The sequence below is a fragment of the Manis javanica genome, chromosome 3 (genome assembly GCF_040802235.1).
Source record: "Manis javanica isolate MJ-LG chromosome 3, MJ_LKY, whole genome shotgun sequence".
NCBI classification, from domain to species: Eukaryota; Metazoa; Chordata; class Mammalia; order Pholidota; family Manidae; genus Manis; species Manis javanica.
In genome coordinates, this window is record NC_133158.1 from 7661659 (window position 1) to 7680824 (window position 19166).

General features: G+C 50.0%; 1 protein-coding gene across 14 annotated transcripts in view; it reads left to right on the top strand.

Annotated features, from left to right (window-relative positions):
* Nucleotides 1–19166, top strand: part of KCTD6 (potassium channel tetramerization domain containing 6) — a 201523-nt gene that overhangs the window by 149128 nt on the left and 33229 nt on the right. For 6 of the 14 annotated variants that reach the window (XR_012128906.1, XR_012128904.1, XR_012128907.1 and 3 more), the window contains one exon: nt 16782–16852. The gene's annotated coding sequence lies outside the window, so the exon portion shown is untranslated. The other 8 variants (XR_012128905.1, XR_012128910.1, XR_012128915.1 and 5 more) reach the window with 8 other exon arrangements.

Genomic DNA, 19166 nt, shown 5'->3' on the forward strand with positions numbered 1-19166 from the left:
CTGACAGTCTCTGCTTCTCTGATTAAATCCTTCATCTGTCACCTAATGTTTTGCACGTATTATTCGCAGTTATTTGAGAGCCCAGGTCTGCCAACTCTAGTCTCTGTCCTTCCTTCATACTGATCTTCCTTAGATCGATGCCAATTGTCTTTTTTTCCCCTCTTGTCAGTCAGAGACAAAGCTTCGTGTCTTTCTATGGTTAGTTTTTTTGGAGTAAATTTTGGAAAAATTGTAAAGGCTAATTTGAGGCGCTAGATGGTGTTATCTTCCTACAAAGAGGATGGTATTTGCTTGTATGCACAGTTAAGGTAGGGGTAGGTCTCCTGAATCCAATCAGAGATTGGAGGGTGGGTTTTAGTTTTTGTGAAGCCTGAGCTAAATTATCAATTGAACCCCCGTCAGTGACATGGCACGTAATCAGAAGTTTGGATTCCAGTGTGAACGCACGTTTTGATCTCTGCTGTGTGTGCTTCTGGTCTGCTCTGGTATCCACAAGTCTTTCCTTTGCTTTGGTTTTCATGGACAGATCTTGGATCCATCCTTCCTGACAGGAGGTGTCTGCATAAATGGACAGCAGCATGTGTGCTATGCCATTGAGTCACGGGTTATTTTCATCTTTCAAAAGCGTTTCCCCCCGACCCCCCTCCGCCCACCTTGATCAGCTCCGTGAACGTCCAGTAAAGCCCCAAACACCCATTCCCTAGAGCACCTACCGATTTCAGAGCCACACTGAACTGTCTGTAAGAGAAAGAGAAACCAAGTGTCATGGTGAATGCTGGCAAACCACAAGCCTTCCTTTGCCAAATTAGGCAAAATACCATCTCCCTCTTTAAACGCATGTACTAGTAAAGAACACTGGCAGAAAGGTTGAGCTGGTTCCACTCCGCAGTTTGGGGGAGACTACGTTGCCCCATTGTGGGCTAAGATTAGCCACCAGTACACTTGACCTGCAAGCCTGCTTATCACCTCATTTAAAGTCCAGCGGTGAATCTCCACCCTCTGCGCTCAGCCTCCATTGCTGCAAGCCATCCTGAGGCCCCTCCACACCCTGATGTCTGCTTGTAGGCCTTCCACGTGGTCTAGAGCATTTCTAGATTTTCCCCAGGAGAAGACCTGTTTGTGCTAAGAAACTGACGAGAAAAACGTATGAATGCAGCCCATGGCGCCGTCCCACATCCTTTAAAATAATCCTCTTCTAATACAAAAGGACTCACTTGTGCCATTTAGAAAATAATAATGCAAATGATTTTATCATGTTACCTTAAAAAAAATTCATACATTATCTTAAAAAAAAAATGTATTATCAGTGTCCAAGAAAGGCCAGTACTAAAATCTTTTGGCGTTAACTGCTCATGTGTTTTTTTTTTTTTTTTTTTTTTTTTTTTTTTGAATTCAAAATACGATTTTAATGTGTAATTAATTTAAAAACTAACAATGAGATATCTCCTATTCTTTCTTTTTTTTTTTTTTTTTTTTTTTTGAGAGGGCATCTCTCATATTTATTGATCAAATGGTTGTTAACAACAATAAAATTCAGTATAGGGGGGTCAATGCTCAATGTACAATCATTAATCCATCTCAAGCCTAATTCTCGTCAGTCTCCAATCTTCTGAAGCATAACGAACAAGTTCTTACATGGTGAACGAATTCTTACAGAGTGAATAAATTCTTACATGGTGAACAGTACAAGGGCAGTCATCACAGAAACTTTCGGTTTTGATCATGCAATATGACCTATAAACCATCAGGTCAAATATGAATATTCATTTGATTTTTGTACTTGATTTATATGTTGATCCCACATTTCTCCTATTATTATTATTTTTTTTATTTTTAATAAAATGCTGAAGTGGTAGGTAGATGCAAGATAAAGGTAGAAAACATAGTTTAGTGCTGTAAGAAGGCAAATGTAGATGATCAGATGATCAGGTGTGTGCCTATGGACTAAGTATTAATCCAGGCTAGACAAGGGCAGCAAGACATCCACGGATGCAGAAGATTTCTCTCAAAGCAGGGGGGGTGAGGTTCTGAGCCTCACCTCTGTTGATCCCCAAATTCTCACCTGATGGCCCCCCTGCGACTGTGCCTGTCTTAGGTTGTTCCTCCCTTGAGGAATCTTACCCGTCTCTGGCTAACCAGTCATCTTCCGGGGCCATACAGGGAAATGTAAAGTTGGTAAGTGAGAGAGAAGCCATATTGTTTGCAAAGGTTAGCTTTTTACTTCTTTGCAGATTTATGCCCTGTGGCTTCTATGCCCAGCACTTGTCTCGAGGTATCTTTACCACCTGGAGGAATTATGATACTCGGTAAATTCGATATGAGGCACGAATTCTATTTAAAGTTTGTAATTAGGAAGGAAGAAGAAAAGCTATAGATGTAGCATATGAAGGAAACTTGGGAGGATTGATTATTTCTTTGACATATCTTCTTGTATAGTACCTTAAGTATGTATAGGTTTTAAACTACTAACTAATTTGCACACACATATTGACATAATAGGAATACGGTGACATAAACAAAGCAAATCTATAATTACCATCCATCTCCAGTGAAGCCAAGAAAACCATTTAGGCACCCTAGGCATTTGTGAAAATTTATCTATGATATGATGGATATTTTCCAACTGTACTTGAACCATCAGACAAATTAAAGCAGCCCATTTCTGGGATCTGTTCACATCCCATATGTTCTTTTAACCATAGATAGTCTATAGTCATGAGATTTTGGGGTGCTACAACTTGCACCCCTCCCAACTCCTGGTTGAGTTCCAACAGTACAGATCCGGTCAAATTCATTGTCTCACTGTATGCACATGCCAGCCTAGACATCTCCCTCCTCCTTCTTATGGCAAGTCCAGGAGACGGTGGGCTGGATGCAGCCACAACCGCAGCATCGTCCGGATCCCTGTGGAGGCTTTTTGATGATCATCCCCCGGCACGAGTCCTCCAGAGAGTGCTGATGCCGGAAGCTCCTCCTCATATCGTATCTTAGTTCATTTTCTGGGTATCCAAGCTAGGCCTTGATCTTCTGCCTAGAAACAAACAGACCCTTTGCCCACACTTTGACATGCCCTCTATACCACTGTGCAGAACTCATTGGAGGTCAGCACACAGTAACTGCTTTTTTTTTTTTTTTTTTAATTAAGAGAAAGGAATATTATCAGAAAAGAGTACCTCCATAGCTGATCATCTGACACCCTTTAAGTGATCAACATTAAGGATATTTAAAGCATGCGTTGATCTTTGATTTACCAATAGTTTTATCCTGTTAAGGAGTAATCCCCCTTTTCTTTCTTTCTTTCTTTTTTTTTTTTTTAAATTTTTAATCTACACTTACCTGAAGAATACTATGTTTACTATGCTCTCCCCTATATCAGGTCCCCCCTAACAACCACATTACGGTTACTGTCCATCAGCTTAGCAAAATGTTGTAGAGTCACTACTTGTCCTCTCTGTGTTGTGCAGCCCACCCTCCCCTTTCTCCCTCCCCCCCATGCATGCTAATCTTAATACCCCCCTTCTTCTTCCCCCCCCTTATCCCTCCCTGCCCACCCATCCTCCCCAGTTCCTTTCCCTTTGGTACCTGTTAGTCCATTTTTGGGTTCTGTAATTCTGCTGCTGTTTTGTTCCTTCAGTTTTTCCTTTGTTCCTATACTCCTCAGATGAGTGAAATCATTTGGTATTTCTCTTTCTCCGCTTGGCTTATTTCACTGAGCATAATACTCTCCAGCTCCATCCATGTTGCTGCAAATGGTTGGATTTTTCCACTTCTTATGGCTGAGTAGTATTCCATTGTGTATATGTACCACATCTTCTTTATCCATTCATCTACAGATGGACATTTAGGTTGCTTCCAATTCTTGGCTATTGTAAATAGTGCTGCGATAAACATAGGAGTGCATCTGTCTTTCTCAAACTTGATTGCTGCGTTCTTAGGGTAAATTCCTAGGAGTGGAATTCCTGGGTCAAATGGTAGGTCTGTTTTGAGCATTTTGATGCACCTCCATACTGCTTTCCACAATGGTTGAACTAATTTACATTCCCACCAGCAGTGTAGGAGGGTTCCCCTTTCTCCACAGCCTCGCCAACATTTGTTGTTGTTTGTCTTTTGGATGGCAGCTATCCTTACTGGTGTGAGGTGATACCTCATTGTAGTTTTAATTTGCATTTCTCTGATAATTAGCGATGTGGAGCATCTTTTCATGTGTCTCTTGGCCATCTGTATTTCTTTTTTGGAGAACTTTCTGTTCAGTTCCTCTGCCCATTTTTTAATTGGGTTATTTGTTTTTTGTTTGTTGAGGCGTGTGAGCTCTTTATATATTCTGGACGTCAAGCCTTTATCAGATCTGTCATTTTCAAATATATTCTCCCATACTGTAGGGTTCCTTTTTGTTCTATTGATGGTGTCTTTCGCTGTACAGAAGCTTTTCAGCTTAATGTAGTCCCACTTGCTCATTTTTGCTGTTGTTTTCCTTGCCCGGGGAGATATGTTCAAGAAGAGATCACTCATGTTTATGTCTAAGAGGTTTTTGCCTATGTTTTTTTCCAAGAGTTTAATGGTTTCGTGACTTACATTCAGGTCTTTGATCCATTTTGAGTTTACCTTTGTATATGGGGTTAGACAATGGTCCAGTTTCATTCTCCTACATGTAGCTGTCCAGTTTTGCCAGCACCATCTGTTGAAGAGACTGTCATTTTGCCATTGTATGTCCATGGCTCCTTTATCAAATATTAATTGACCATATATGTTTGGGTTAATTTCTGGGGTCTCTAATCTGTTCCACTGGTCTGTGGCTCTGTTCTTGTGCCAGTACCAAATTGTCTTGATTACTATGGCTTTGTAGTAGAGCTTGAAGTTGGGGAGTGAGATCCCCCCTACTTTATTCTTCTTTTTCAGGATTGCTTTGGCTATTCGGGGTCTTTGGTGTTTCCATATGAATTTTTGAATTATTTGTTCCAATTCATTGAAGAATGTTGCTGGTAATTTGAGAGGGATTGCATCAAATTTGTATATTGCTTTCGGCAGGATGGCCATTTTGACGATATTAATTCTTCCTAGCCATGAGCATGGGATGAGTTTCCATTTATTAGTGTCCCCTTTAATTTCTCTTAAGAGTGACTTGTAGTTTTCAGAGTATAAGTCTTTCACTTCCTTGGTTAGGTTTATTCCTAGGTATTTTATTCTTTTTGATGCAATGGTGAATGGAATTGTTTTCCTGATTTCTCTTTCTATTGATTCGTTGTTAGTGTATAGGAAAGCTACAGATTTCTGTGTGTTGATTTTGTATCCTGCAACTTTGCTGTATTCCGATATCAGTTCTAGTAGTTTTGGAGTGGAGTCTTTAGGGTTTTTTATGTACAGTATCATATCATCTGCAAATAGTGACAGTTTAACTTCTTCTTTACCAATCTGGATTCCTTGTATTTCTTTGTTTTGTCTGATTGCCGTGGCTAGGACCTCCAGTACTATGTTAAATAACAGTGGGGAGAGTGGGCATCCCTGTCTGGTTCCCGATCTCAGTGGAAATGCTTTCAGCTTCTCGCTGTTCAGTATAATGCTGGCTGTGGGTTTATCATATATGGCCTTTATTATGTTGAGGTACTTGCCCTCTATTCCCATTTTGCTGAGAGTTTTTATCATGAATGGATGTTGAATTTTGTCAAATGCTTTTTCAGCATCTATGGAGATGATCATGTGGTTTTTGTCTTTCTTTTTGTTGATGTGGTGGATGATGTTGATGGATTTTCGAATGTTGTACCATCCTTGCATCCCTGGGATGAACCCCACTTGGTCATGGTGTATGATCCTTTTGATATACTGTTGAATTCTGTTTGCTAATATTTTATTGAGTATTTTTGCATCTACGTTCATCAGGGATATTGGTCTGTAATTTTCTTTTTTGGTGGGGTCTTTGCCTGGTTTTGGTATTAGGGTGATGTTGGCTTCATAGAATGAGTTTGGGAGTATTCCCTCTTCTTCTATTTTGTGGAACACTTTAAGGAGAATGGGTATTATGTCTTCTCTGTGTGTCTGATAAAATTCCGAGGTAAATCCGTCCGGCCCCGGGGTTTTGTTCTTGGGTAGTTTTTTGATTACTGTTTCAATTTCTTTGCTTGTAATTGGTTTGTTTAACTTTTGTGTTTCTTCCTTGGTCAGTCTTGGGAGGTTGTATTTTTCTAGGAAGTTGTCCATTTCTTCTAGGTTTTCCAGCTTGTTGGCATATAGGTTTTCATAGTAGTCTTTAATAATTCTTTGTATTTCTGTGGAGTCTGTCGTGATTTTTCCATTCTCATTTCTGATTATGTTGATTTGTGTTGACTCTCTTTTTCTCTTAATAAGTTGGGCTAGAGGCTTATCTATTTTGTTTATTTTCTCAAAGAACCAGCTCTTGGTTTCGTTGATTTTTGCTATTGTTTTATTCTTCTCAATTTTGTTTATTTCTTCTCTGATCTTTATTATGTCCCTCCTTCTGCTGACTTTAGGCCTCATTTGTTCTTCTTTTTCCAGTTTTAATAATTGTGATGTTAGACTATTCATTTGGGATTGTTCTTCCTTCTTCAAGTGTGCCTGGATTGCTATATACTTTCCTCTTAAGACTGCTTTCGCTGCATCCCACAGAAGTTGGGGCTTAGTGTTGTTGTTGTCATTTGTTTCTATATATTCCTTGATCTCTATTTTGATTTGTTCATTGATCCATTGATTATTTAGTAGCATGTTGTTAAGCCTCCATGTGTTTGTGAGCCTTTTTGTTTTCTTTGTAGAATTTATTTCTACTTTCATACCTTTGTGGTCTGAAAAATTGGTTGGTAGAATTTCAATATTGTGGAATTTACTGAGGCTCTTTTTGTGAGCTAGTATGTGGTCTATTCTGGAGAATGTTCCATGTGCACTTGAGAAGAATGTATATCCTGTTGCTTTTGGATGTAGAGTTCTATAGATGTCTATTAGGTCCATCTGTTCTAGTGTGTTGTTCAGTGCCTGTGTTTCTTTACTTATTTTCTGCCCGGTGGATCTATCCTTTGGGGTGAGTGGTGTGTTGAAGTCTCCTACAATGAATGCATTGCAGTCTATTTCCCTCTTTACTTCTGTTAGTATTTGCTTCACATATGCTGGTGCTCCTGTATTGGGTGCATATATATTTAGAATGGTTATATCCTCTTGTTGGACTAAGCCCTTTATCATTATGTAGTGGCCTTCTTTATCTCTTGTTACTTTCTTTGTTTTGAAGTCTATTTTGTCTGATATTAGTACTGCAACCCCTGCTTTCTTCTCACTGTTGTTTGCCTGAAATATGTTTTTCCATCCCTTGACTTTTAGTCTATGCTTATCTTTGGGTTTAAGGTGAGTTTCTTGTAAGCAGCATATAGATGGGTCTTGCTTTTTTATCCATTCTATTACTCTATGTCTTTTGATTGGTGCATTAAGTCCATTTACATTTAGGGTGACTATTGAAAGATATGTACTTATTGCCATTGCAGGCTTTAGATTCGTGGTTACCAAAGGTTCAAGGTTAGCTTCTTTAGTATCTTACTGCCTAACTTAGCTCGCTTATTGAGCTGTTATATACACTGTCTGGAGAGTCTTTTCTTCTCTCCCTTCTTATTCCTCCTCCTCCCTTCTTCATATGTTGTGTGTTTTGTTCTGTGCTCTTTTTAGGGGTGCTCCCATCTAGAGCAGTCCCTGTAGGATGCCCTGTAGAGGTGGTTTGTGGGAAGCAAATTCCCTCAGCTTTTGCTTATCTGGGAATTGTTTGATCCCACCATCATATTTAAATGATAGTCGTGCTGGATACAGTATCCTTGGTTCAAGGCCCTTCTGTTTCATTGCATTAAGTATATCATGCCATTCTCTTCTGGCCTGTAGGGTTTCTGTTGAGAAGTCTGATGTTAGCCTGATTGGTTTTCCTTTATAGGTGACCTTTTTCTCTCTAGCTGCCTTTAAAACTCTTTCCTTGTCCTTGATCCTTGCCATTTTAATTATTATGTGTCTTGGTGTTGTCCTCCTTGGATCCTTTCTGTTGGGGGTTCTGTATAATTCCATGGTCTGTTCGATTATTTCCTCCCCCAGTTTGGGGAAGTTTTCAGCAATTATTTCTTCAAAGACACTTTCTATCCCTTTTCCTCTTTCTTCCTCTTCTGGTATCCCTATAATACGAATGTTTTTCCTTTTGTATTGGTCACATATTTCTCTTAGTGTTGTTTCATTCCTGGAGATCCTTTTATCTCTCTCTATGTCAGCTTCTATACGTTCCTGTTCTCTGGCTTCTATTCCTTCAATGGCCTCTTGCATCTTATCCATTCTGCTTATAAATCCTTCCAGGGATTGTTTCACTTCTGTGATCTCTTTCCTGACATCTGTGATCTCCTTCCGGACTTCATCCCACTGCTCTTGCATTTTTCTCTGCATCTCATCCCACTGCTCTTGCATTTTTCTCTGCATCTCATCCCATTGCTCTTGCATTTTTTTCTGCATCTCTGTCAGCATGTTCATGATTTTTATTTGGAATTCTTTTTCAGGAGGACTAGTTAGGTCTGTCTCCTTCTCAGGTGTTGTCTCTGTGATCTTTGTCTGCCTGTAGTTTTGCCTTTTCATGGTGATAGAGATAGTCTGCAGAGCTGGTACAAGTGACCGCTGGAAGAGCTTCCCTTCTTGTTGGTTTGTAGCCTTTTCCTGGGAGAATAGCGACCTCTAGTGGCTTGTGCTGGGCAGCTGTGCGCAGACAGGGCTTCTGCTTCCTGCCCAGTTGCTTTGGGGTTTATCTCCGCTGTTGCTGTGGGCTTGGCCTGGCTGGGGCTGTTCCTCCAAAATGGTGGAGCCCCGTTAGAGGGGGAGCAGCCAGGAGACTATTTATCTCCGTAAGGGGCCTCTGTGCTCCCTGCTGCCCAGGGGGTTAGAGTGCCCAGAGATCCCCAGATTCCCTGCTTCTGGTCTAAGTGACCTGTCCTGCCCCTTTAAGATTTCCAAAAAGCACTCTCCAAACCAAAACAACAACAGCAACAATGAGAGAGGGAACAGAAAGGAAAAAAAAAAAAAACGCGATTTTTTTTTTTTTCCTCAGGTGCCGGTCCCAGGCACCCGCGCACTGGTCCTGCTGCCCTGTCTCCCTAGCACCAGGGTCCCTGTCCTTTCAAGGCTTCCAAAAAGCACCCACCCACCGGTCCCGCAGGGAAGGAATGCTCAATATTCTTGGTCCTCAGGCACTGGTCCCACGCACCCGCTCACCAGTCCCGCCGCCCTGCCTCCCTAGCACCGGGGTCCCTGTCCCTTCAAGGCTTCCAAAAAGCACTTGGCAAAAAGAGAGAAAAAAAAAGGGGAAAAACGCGCGATTTCTTCCGTCCTCAGGTGCTGGTCTCAGGCACCCACCCACCGGTCCCACAGGGAAAAATGCGGGATATTCTTTGTCCTCAGGTGCCGGTCCCAGGCACCCGCTCACCAGTCCCGCCGCCCTGCCTCCCTAGCACCGGGGTCCCTGTCCCTTTTAGGCTTCCAAAAAGCACTCGCAGAAAAGAGAAAAAAAAAAGGGGAAAAACGCGCGATTTCCTCTGTCCTCAAGTGCCGGTCTCAGGCACCCGCCCACCGGTCCCGCAGGGAAAAACGGGGGATATTCTTTGTCCTCAGGCGCCGGTCCCAGCCACCCGCTCACCAGTCCTGCCACCGTGCCTCCCTAGCACTGGGGTCCCCGTCCCTTCCAGGCTTCCAAAAAGCGCTTGCCAAAAAGAGAAAAAAAAAAAAAAGGGGAAAAACGCGCGACCTCCTCTGTCCTCAGGCACCGGTCTCAGGCACCCGCCCCCAGGTCTCGCAGGGAGAAACGCGGGATATTCTTTGTCCTCCGGCGCCGTTCCCAGGCACCTCCTCACCGGTCCCGCCACCCTGCCTCCCCAGCAACGGGGGCCCGTCCCTCTAAGGCTTCCAAAAAGCGCTCGCCAAAAAAAAAAAAACTGCTCCGGTTTCTCTCCACCCGCCGGGAGCCGGGGGGAGGGGCGCTCGGGTCCCGCCGGGCTGGGGCTTGTATCTTACCCCCTTCACAAGGCGCTGGGTTCTTGCAGGTGAGGATGTGGTCTGGATGTTGTCCTGTGTCCTGTGGTCTCTATTTTAGGAAGATTTTTCTTTGTTATATTTTCATAGCTCTATGTGTTTTTGGGAGGAGATTTCCACTGCTCTACTCACGCCGCCATCTTGGCTCCCGCCTGCTCATGTGTTTTTAGGAAAAAAATGAGTACTTTGGTTTTGGAATAATATACTGGGCCTAAAATATTTAACGTGTAGGCAGCAGGAAGTTCCAGTGACAAGACCCTATACTTAAATCCACCGTCCCTCCCACTTCCGCCTGCCCTCCCCGTCCCTGCAATCTCAATCTTTCCAAACACCGTGTAAGACAAAAGGCAAGAATTTTGATGGTTTGAGTAATCTGGGTTGGCCAGTCATTTTTCTCTGGCTTTTCAAAGCTGACCTCCAAGGGATACCATCAGACATTTTTAAACAAACTGTCATAGTGGGAGCTGATTCTTGCCAAAGGGCGCGTGAGAAGTTTTAGGGAGAAGCCAAGCAACAGCTCTGAACCTCACGGAGTTCAAGCTGTTGACCTTATGGCAGTTACGGCGAAGGCCGCGTGGATTCTTCCCCCAGGGTAACAGGCCAAGGAGGGATGGTAGCTGAAGAAACGCAGCTCAGTAACGGGGTTTGTCTTTCCAGAGCCATCAGCAAGTGCCCACCCTGCTTTTATGCTCTCTGCTGTGGAGAGCTTAAAATGCTGTCTGGGGAATGGGCTTTTTCTTCTTTAGTGACCCAGAGGATTCCCTCTTTCCTTCAAGGCCCCCGGGGGAAAGAATGGAAAACTGTCGAAGAGTTCACGAGGGCGCGGGCACGTTATGAATCAATGCGGCAAACAGGGCAGTGGGAATGGAGAAGCAGGCCTGTGCCAACTTGGGCAGACCCCCGGTGCACACAGTATTGGGCCCACACCCTGTGCTACGTGCTGCCGCTGTGCCTCACTGCACCCTGGTGAGTTTGGGTATTGCTTTTGTTTTACAGGCTGGGACACTGAGGCTCAGTTGGCGTAAATGACTGACTCAGTAGCACACGGTGCATTTGAGCCCCAGTCTGTCTCATTCCCACGCCCCTGACTCAAGCAGCCTGAGGCCCGGGGCCTGTCTGGCCCTCCCAGCCGGGCTGCCGCAGAGGATGCAGACGAGCCCTCTCCAGACGGGCTTCCGACGGGTCGGAAGCCGTCAGACACCAGGACCTCCGCTCCAGGGAAAGAGCGTGGGAAAGGCGCGCAGTTGGGAGTTCACGGGCTCCGGGGCGCTGCGGCCAGCCTCTGCCGCGCTTCCATCCCGGTGCTGGGCCGCCGGGCACGGAGGGCGCAGCAGCGGCCGCAGCCCGTGGCGGGCGGGTCCGGAGCGGCCCCGAGCCCACGTGCGCGGAGCCAGGTGCGCGGCGGCCCCGCCCCCGCGCCGCACGCCCGACAGTCCCGCCCCGCCCCGCGGGGTAAGGCAACACCGCCCGGCCGCCGCCCGGGCCGAGCTGCCCACGGTGAGTACCGGTTCCCCGGGCCCCGCCGCCCCTCCCTGGGGACATAGAAGCGCCCCGGCCCGCGGGACTCGGGGGATTGTCGGGGCGAGCGGCGCGCGGCCCCTGACGGGCGGGTCCGGGGCGGCCCCGAGCCCACGTGCGCGGAGCCAGGTGCGCGGTAGGCCCGCCCCGCCCCGCGGGGTAAAGCGCCGCCGCCGCAGCCGCTCGCCGGGCACGGGGCCGAGCTTCCCGGGGTGAGTGCGGTTCGCGCGGAGCGGGTTGGACGAGCGGCAAGAACCAAGTTGGTCACCGGAGGAGCAGAGCTGCCTCCGCCCGGGCTCCCGGTGACCGTGTGTGTCCACTGGCGCTCCGAGCGCGGACGCGAGGCCCGCCGCGCCGTCGGGGGTGAGCGCAGCTCGGGCTTCCCTGGGCCCGGGGCTGCGGCTGCCCCTCAGGGGCGTCCCGCGCGGGACCTGCGGGTGACCAGGCCCCCGTGTGAGTCTGACGCCGGGGAACCGGCCTTGAGACGCCGCGGTTTGGGGAAAGGTGACAACAATCGGCTGGGTGCCTGCGGGTCACAGAGCTCGGAGCTCCGCTGCGCTGCCTAGGTCCCCTGTTTGCAGAGGACACCAACTCAAGGTCTCCTACCCGCAGGCAGGTAGCGCCATGCTGCGGATGAGCAGAGCGAGGCCCCGGGCCCGAGGCACTCACGGCTGGAGCCCCGGCGGGCAGCGGACTTACGCAGCTGTTTCTGCGGAGGGCCTACTTGGTCCCAGGCCTGACCACCTGCTAGGTTGAGATTGGGGCCTACATGTGGCCGGCGGCCTCACGGTCCACCGGCGGCTTCGTGGGGGTTCCAGGTGCCGTTTCCAGAGGACCGGTCTGCGCACTGAGGGAGGAGAGGGGCTCAGGTGGGCCTCTTGCCTACCCCCTGCCTGGGCTGGACCGCCCCGTTGCTCAACCACTCTGAGTCATCCCTGGTCCCTGAGACCATTTCCGGCGCTCATAGTTGGCTTTCTCAGTAAACACCTGCAGGCCGCCAGAACTGGGGAGCAGAGGTGGCCGCCTCACGGGGACTGTGGCTCATGGGCGCTCTTGGGCTGAGCGTGAGTGCGGCCTGGCGATGTCCAAGGGCACACGTGCCTGCCCCACCTGGGAGGCACTAACAGCCTCGCCTGCCAGCTGGGGATCGTGAGCTTTATCCCGTTGTGTGGAGAAACCAGGGCAGAGGCTTAGGTGGGGGTCAATCTAAAGTGTGCCGGGCAGGGGGGGCCCCGGCCAGTGGAAGGCAGCTGCTAAGCAAAGTGTACTCCGTGGACGGCTGAGTCCTGCGTGGGCTGTCCCAGCTGTGCTCTGCAGGCGGGCCCCACTTGGGGGACTACTGGGTGGGATGCGGACACAGAGGCCAGGCCCAGAGGTAAGATTTGTGAGTGAGACCCTCCTAGGGGGTGGTAGGCAGCAGGGAGAGGATAGGACCCTGGGGCAGGAGGGCTCTCTGGAGGAGAGGCTGCACCAGGCATGCCCAGGGGTGAGGGAGCAGCCCGGGTGGAGGTTGGGGGTGGCAGGAGGTGGGGCAGACAGGCCAGGGGTGGCCTAGCCTGAGGCGGGATCCTCGCCGTCTGGGGTGGCTTTGGCAAGAGGGGGTGAGATAGGCGTGGAAGGAAGTGGGTTTAGAGAGAGGAGTGGGGTGGGGTGGTTTTAAGAAAAGGACAGTCTGGGTTCTTTCTCCAGGGAAGAGGCTGGTCGGCAAAGGAGAGAGGAGAAAGGTGAGGTGAGGGCGCTGTGGAGGCTTCAGAGCGCACAGGGTTGGGGGGCAGGAGTGGAAGGATGGGACCCTGAGTGAGTCCCCCTCCCTGCCCTGGGTTCAGGGCACAGAGATGAACCCCCTGCCCTCCTGGGCGTGGGGCTGATGTCCAGGGCCAGTGCTGGAGACAGGACAGTGGAGCTGGGGTGGTGGGGCAGTGGGAGGGCTCGGCGGCCTCTGCTGGGGTCCTCTGTGGGCACACTGCCCCCCCCCCCGGGGGGCTCTACACCAGCTCCGAAGATCATCCCGTAAAGTGTCCCTCTGTGAAAGGCCCTTGTTGCTCCAGCCCACAGCCTCCAGGTGGCCTGCTGGAGGGGACCCTGTTGTGGCTTTAAAAACTTGGAGGCAGCGGCCCTTGGCTTCCCCTCTGTGGCCTCTGGCCGCTCACTGCTTTTCTCAGAGCCTCCGTGTCCTTTCTGTAAAATGGGGTGGATGGGAGCGAGTTGACTTTGGCTCAGTGAGGTGACTTTGGAGATGCTCCGCCCCTTCCCTCAGCCGTGAATTCTGCCCTGTCTGGGTTTCTGAAAGGGCAGCTGCACAGTGCGCCTTCCTCCAAGGCTGGTACCCAAAGCCTCGTCCATGACGGCCGGTTTGGGCTTTCTCCTCTTCCCCTCAGTGGCGTGCAGGGCCTGAAAGGCCGCTCTGTCTAGCACCCTTGGCCCCCGCCCCCAGGTCCCGGCTCTGTGCCTCCCCTGGGGCTGAGATGCCAGGGTTGCAGATCACCTGCTTCATCAGCCACCGGCCAGCTGCCGCCTTGGGTGAGGCGGTAGCATATTGGAGCCTCAGTTTCCCCACCCATAACATGCTGCTGGCCTGGTGGGGCTGCCGGGAGACTGAGGAGATAGGAAGGAAGCTGAAGGATTTGCAGGTGTTGTGTAAATTTGGGGGCCGAGGAGGCAGGTCAATAAAAGGCAACATTTCTGTGGCCTGAGTAGGGACATTCTCTGCGACCCAAGTGCAGGGACACCCTCAGGTTCCATCACGCATATCAGACCTTTGTTCTCCGTCTCACTGTCCCTGAGAGGACAAGGCTGTCCAGGGTATTGACTTGTCTCAGGCCTCCTCTGCTCACAAAGGTGGGTGGAATTTTCTGCTTTGTTCCTTGAGCAAATATTAAGGCCCTGGGCGGTCAGCAGTGGACTCACTGTCTTGTTCAGAGCAAGGCGGTTCTGGCTGCCTCCCTGGGCCCCAGCGCCACCCCACCTCTCCCCCACCACTCCTTGGACCCGGCTCTGCTCCAGCTGGGGGTGCCCTGCAGAGTCAACAGCAATGCCCACCTGTGCTGGGGACCTGAAGCCACACATGTACCCTTTGTTCCCAGCAGGGCCGCAGGGCTGCTGCTGTTTGCTCCAGTGGGGGCATGGGGCCCAGGGAAGCACACAGGTGGGGGACGGTGCTGGCTCCCTGAGACCACTACCCACCGGTTCCCAGGATGAATCCCCGAGAAGGCACCCCCCCCCCCCCGTGTGTGTTTGCACTGATTTCCATGCGTGTTGTCACACCAGGGCCTCAGAGTCCAGCACCCCAGAAGGCAGGCAGTGCTGTTTCCCGGGGGCTCCTGTGCGTGCCCACAGGGTGGCGAAGCAGCCCTCAGGGCTGTGGGCGCATTGCTGGGACTTGGGGTGGGGAGCACCGTGTTGGGCACCCGGAGCAGGGCTGGTCACCTGTGTTTGGTCACTCATTCTTTTTTTCTGTATGGCCTGTGTTTAGGTTTTATTGTCATTTTTTTTTTTCAAAAAGAAAACAGGGCATGCTTTTATATACAGATGCTATTAGGTTTTCTCATTTTTTGACATCACTCAGTACTGCAGGGAACATCCAGGTATATATATATATATATATATATCTTCATCTACTAATGCACATATTTTTATAGGAAAGATATCAAGAAGTAAGATGATATTTTTATAGGACATGAATATTTATTTTGATAGACCAAATCGCCATCCAAAAGGCGCCGGTTGCCCTCCCGCCAGCAGTGAGCGAGCATGCCCTTTTCTCTGCGTCTTTGCCAGTGCTGGACCATACTGATCCCTTCAACTTGGCTTTTAGCTGCTGGGCACAAAGGATACCTACTGTTCAATTTATATCTCTGCTCACTAATAAGGTTAATGTTTAATATTTTAAACCTTAACTGTCATAACCTGAATGTTTAATATTTTAAAATTGTAATTTAATTTTCTAAAAGGTAATGCATTTTCATTTTTCAAAACTTAAATGCTCCAAAAGGCATACATGATCACTGATACTTTACCTGTTAGCAGTACTGGTGGTGTCGCTGTTGCTTCTCTCTCCGCACGCTGGGCACAAGGAGACCAGGCCGTGCTGGGAACTCGATAAAATGGTCACACGCTTTGAGCTTTGAGCTTTGAATGCTCTGAAGAGTGTTTGGCTCTTGTTTCTTTTTGCCCTCCTACCAATCTATGAAATGGGTGGTTCTGTTCCCATCTTACAGATGAGGAAACTGAGGCTCAGAGTTGCTAAACCATGAGTGGGACAGTGTTGGGGCCGCAGCCCAAGGATCTGGATCGTCAGCAACTCCCCTCCCCCCCTTTTTTTTTAAAGTAGTGAAACTTGGACATGGAATTCCAGTAATATAAAACAGATACAGGCAGTGGTGCACATTAGTGTGAGTTTATCTTATAAATTGATATTTGAGATTATTTTTTGCTTAGGGCAGCAATCTTTCATGAGACACTTGTGAAACCAGGGGCCACAGGAGCTGGTGGATGTCTTACATCACCTGATACCTGATTGATTCGCACTTTAGTTCAATGATAAAGTAATTTATAGTTGACATATGGAAGCACTGGCAGTGTTTTTAAGCCACTCACCTTGTAGTTTTAGGATCTTATGCAGTTAAACCATCCAGAGGTTTGGAAGGGAACTGGTCGTGGGCACCTGTGTGCAGGCTGGCTCCCTAGTATCTCACTGCTGGTACTATAAATCATGCATGCCACCTACCAGGCTTCTCCGGGGTGTGAGATGCTGGTCCCTTGGGAGGGTGGGTACTCAGCCCCGCCAGAGCCTTGCTGGCCTTCGCTGGCATGTGCTCTGATCCTGTGGCAGGGCAGGAGGGACCGGAGATTAAAAATCTGCACTCAGTGCTGTGACTGTAGAAAGTGCTGGAGCCGGGCCGCCCACGGTGGGAAGGGCGGCTTTGTCCTGGGGTCCCTGGCGGGCCACTTGTGCAGATGGGTCTGCGTCTCCAGGGGACTCACGCCCAGTCCAGACAGTGCTGCTCAAACTCTGTGGTGAAGGACCAGCCATTTGTTTGGTTTTTAATTTTAATCTCTCATGGGCTGATTTAAAAAAATGCAATAAAAGTCGTCACAGTAAAAATGAAGATAAATAAGAGTTCAACCCATTCTCTTATTATGAGACTCAGCAGTCATGAAGTCACTGTGTCAAACTGTTGTGAAAGTTTTTGAACTCTGACCTTCGATTCTGTGCTTAACTTTCACAGATGACCAAGAACAGCATGTGGGCCGGTGCTGGCCGCAGACTGCCCTGAATCCTGTCCCGCCTGCGTGAGAGGTGGGTACTTTTTAATTGAGATTTAGAGCTGATTGAGAGTGTGCAGGGAAGGGGAGGCTGGTAGCAAGCATTTGCACAATGCCGGCGACTTCGGTGGATGGTCTGAGGTCCCTCGGTGCAGGCCTGGCTCCCTGCCCAGCAGGTGCTCCCATTTCCTTCCTTCCTTTACTGCAGATATTTGAGATTTGAAGCAGGTAGCAACCCTTTCTACCCTGGAAAACTTGAACCTGTACACAAGTAGCCAGAAGAGATCGGTGGACGCACATTCCCATCACACAGCTTCACTGCCACCTCGGGGGTGGTCCTGTTCATCAGCCCCCCATCCCTGGGGTGGTTTTAAACCCAACCCCAAATGCTGTATTTTTGTCTCTCAATTTTTCAGCATGTCTTTCTGAAATAGTCTTTTAAACAACATAACCCCAGGCCATTGTCACCCCTGACAAGCAATGATTTCTTCACATCTTCAAATATCCAGTGTTCAGATCCACAGGGTCTGAGTAAGACCTGCAGGTTCTCTCTGATCCGTAGGTTTCCCTCCCTCTCTGTCTTGATTTTTCACTTGAATTTGCTGTTGAAGAAATAGAAGGTGCTCCCCTAACCCAGGCTGTGCCCATGGGGTCCCTGGGCACCCTTTCCTGTGGCCCTCTGACCTCTGAATTTCCTCTGGGTGGGGGCGGTTTAAAGTGTGAATGGGTTCTGGTTCCGAGTGTTCTGGTGGGGCAGGGGTGTGAGCAGGTTCAGGTCCGAGTGTCTCAGTTGGGCCGGGGTGTGAGTGGGTTCTGGTCCAAGTGTCCAGGTGCCCCCGGGTCCCGGTGGGCGTGTGTTTCCCCATTCAGAGCTCTGTGTGGACTTGAAGGAGAGTTGCTTGTTGTCCTGATGGTCTCCTGTGTGTGACGGTCCTCAGGGGAGGCCCACGCTGACCCTCTGCTGGTTCCGGGCTCCCATCACTCTGAAGTCCCGGCTGCCGTGTGGGGAGATCAGGGTAGCAGGATGCTACTGGGACGCCTTCGGGGGACCCCGGGGGCATGATGGAGCCCGATCCGGGCGGGTGTCCACCGATGCGGGTGGACAGAGCAGTGCCGGCCCACCCCTGGTGAGGAAGCCGCTGCCCACTGTCCTGTTCCGTGTCTGCTTCCTCTCGTGAAGTTAGCAGCATCTTGTTGCCTGTCACAGAACAAACGCTTCCGGAGGGCCTGCTGTGCGGGTGGGGCCGGGAGCCCTCTGCTGCCGGCTGTGAGCGGACAGACACGGCCACAGCTCTGTGGGCTCCGGGACTCACGGCCACGAGGCTCTGCCAGCCTCTGAGCCCCCACTGGGCCGGGCCTGTGGGGGGACCCTATGACCCCCAGTCCCAGGTCACACAGCAAGTCCTTGCAGAGCTGGGGACCAGGCCCAGCCCTTGTGTGTCATCAGACTGGGGCCCCCACCATGGGGCTGTCTTGGCAGCCTGGGCATGCCCTGACCAGCCTCTGCCCTGCCCGGGCCTCCCCAGGGGCCCCAGGGCAAGTGGGCCCTGCCCAGGCAGCCCGGTACATGATTCTCTGTTTCAAGGGCCGAGGGGGATTTCTGACCTGTTTGTCTGTCGTGCACCAACATGTGGGATGTGAGGTTCTGAGGGTGAGAAACCTGACTTTTGAGGAAAATGCCTGCTTTTCTTTAAGAGAAAAAAATTGAGCTACAATATACATATAGTGCTGTGTACTGATGGGGAGTTTTGAAGTGCACGTACACCACATGGCCACCCGGACCGAGGTGCCCCGTTGCCCCCCTACCATGGGGCGCCTCGGCCACCCTGGCGCAGATGCCAAGTTCAGTGTGCACGCCTCAGTCCACCTGGGTGCGGGCCATGTGGACGCATCCCTCCCACCTCAGGCAACGGGGGTGAGGGGCAGACCCTCAGCGGGGGCAGGCCTGCATGGCTCCTCACTGTTGGTTTGCGGAAGTCAGAGGTACGAGGTAGGGGCCTGGGGTGGGTGGCCGATGGTCCAGGAAGGCTTCCCAGAGGCGGTGGCAGCTGAGGAGGCCTGAGAGGGGGTGGGGAGTGGCCTGTGTGCCAGGAGCTGGGACATACCCCCAAGGGGGCGGGGCTGTGCCCAGGCCCTGGTGGGAGGGAGGGAGGGGGTCTCTGGACAAGGGGCCCTGGGCCCCGAGGAAGCGAGTCCCAGCACCCTGGGGAGGGGGCCCGGAGGCTTCTGCGGGCGGATGGGGCAGCCACCGGAGTCTGTATGGACCCTGCCACAGCCAGGCCTCACCTGACCCAGACCCTCCTCCCTGGCCCCCCGCCACCCCGCTTCAGCTGGCAGGTGGGCACCCT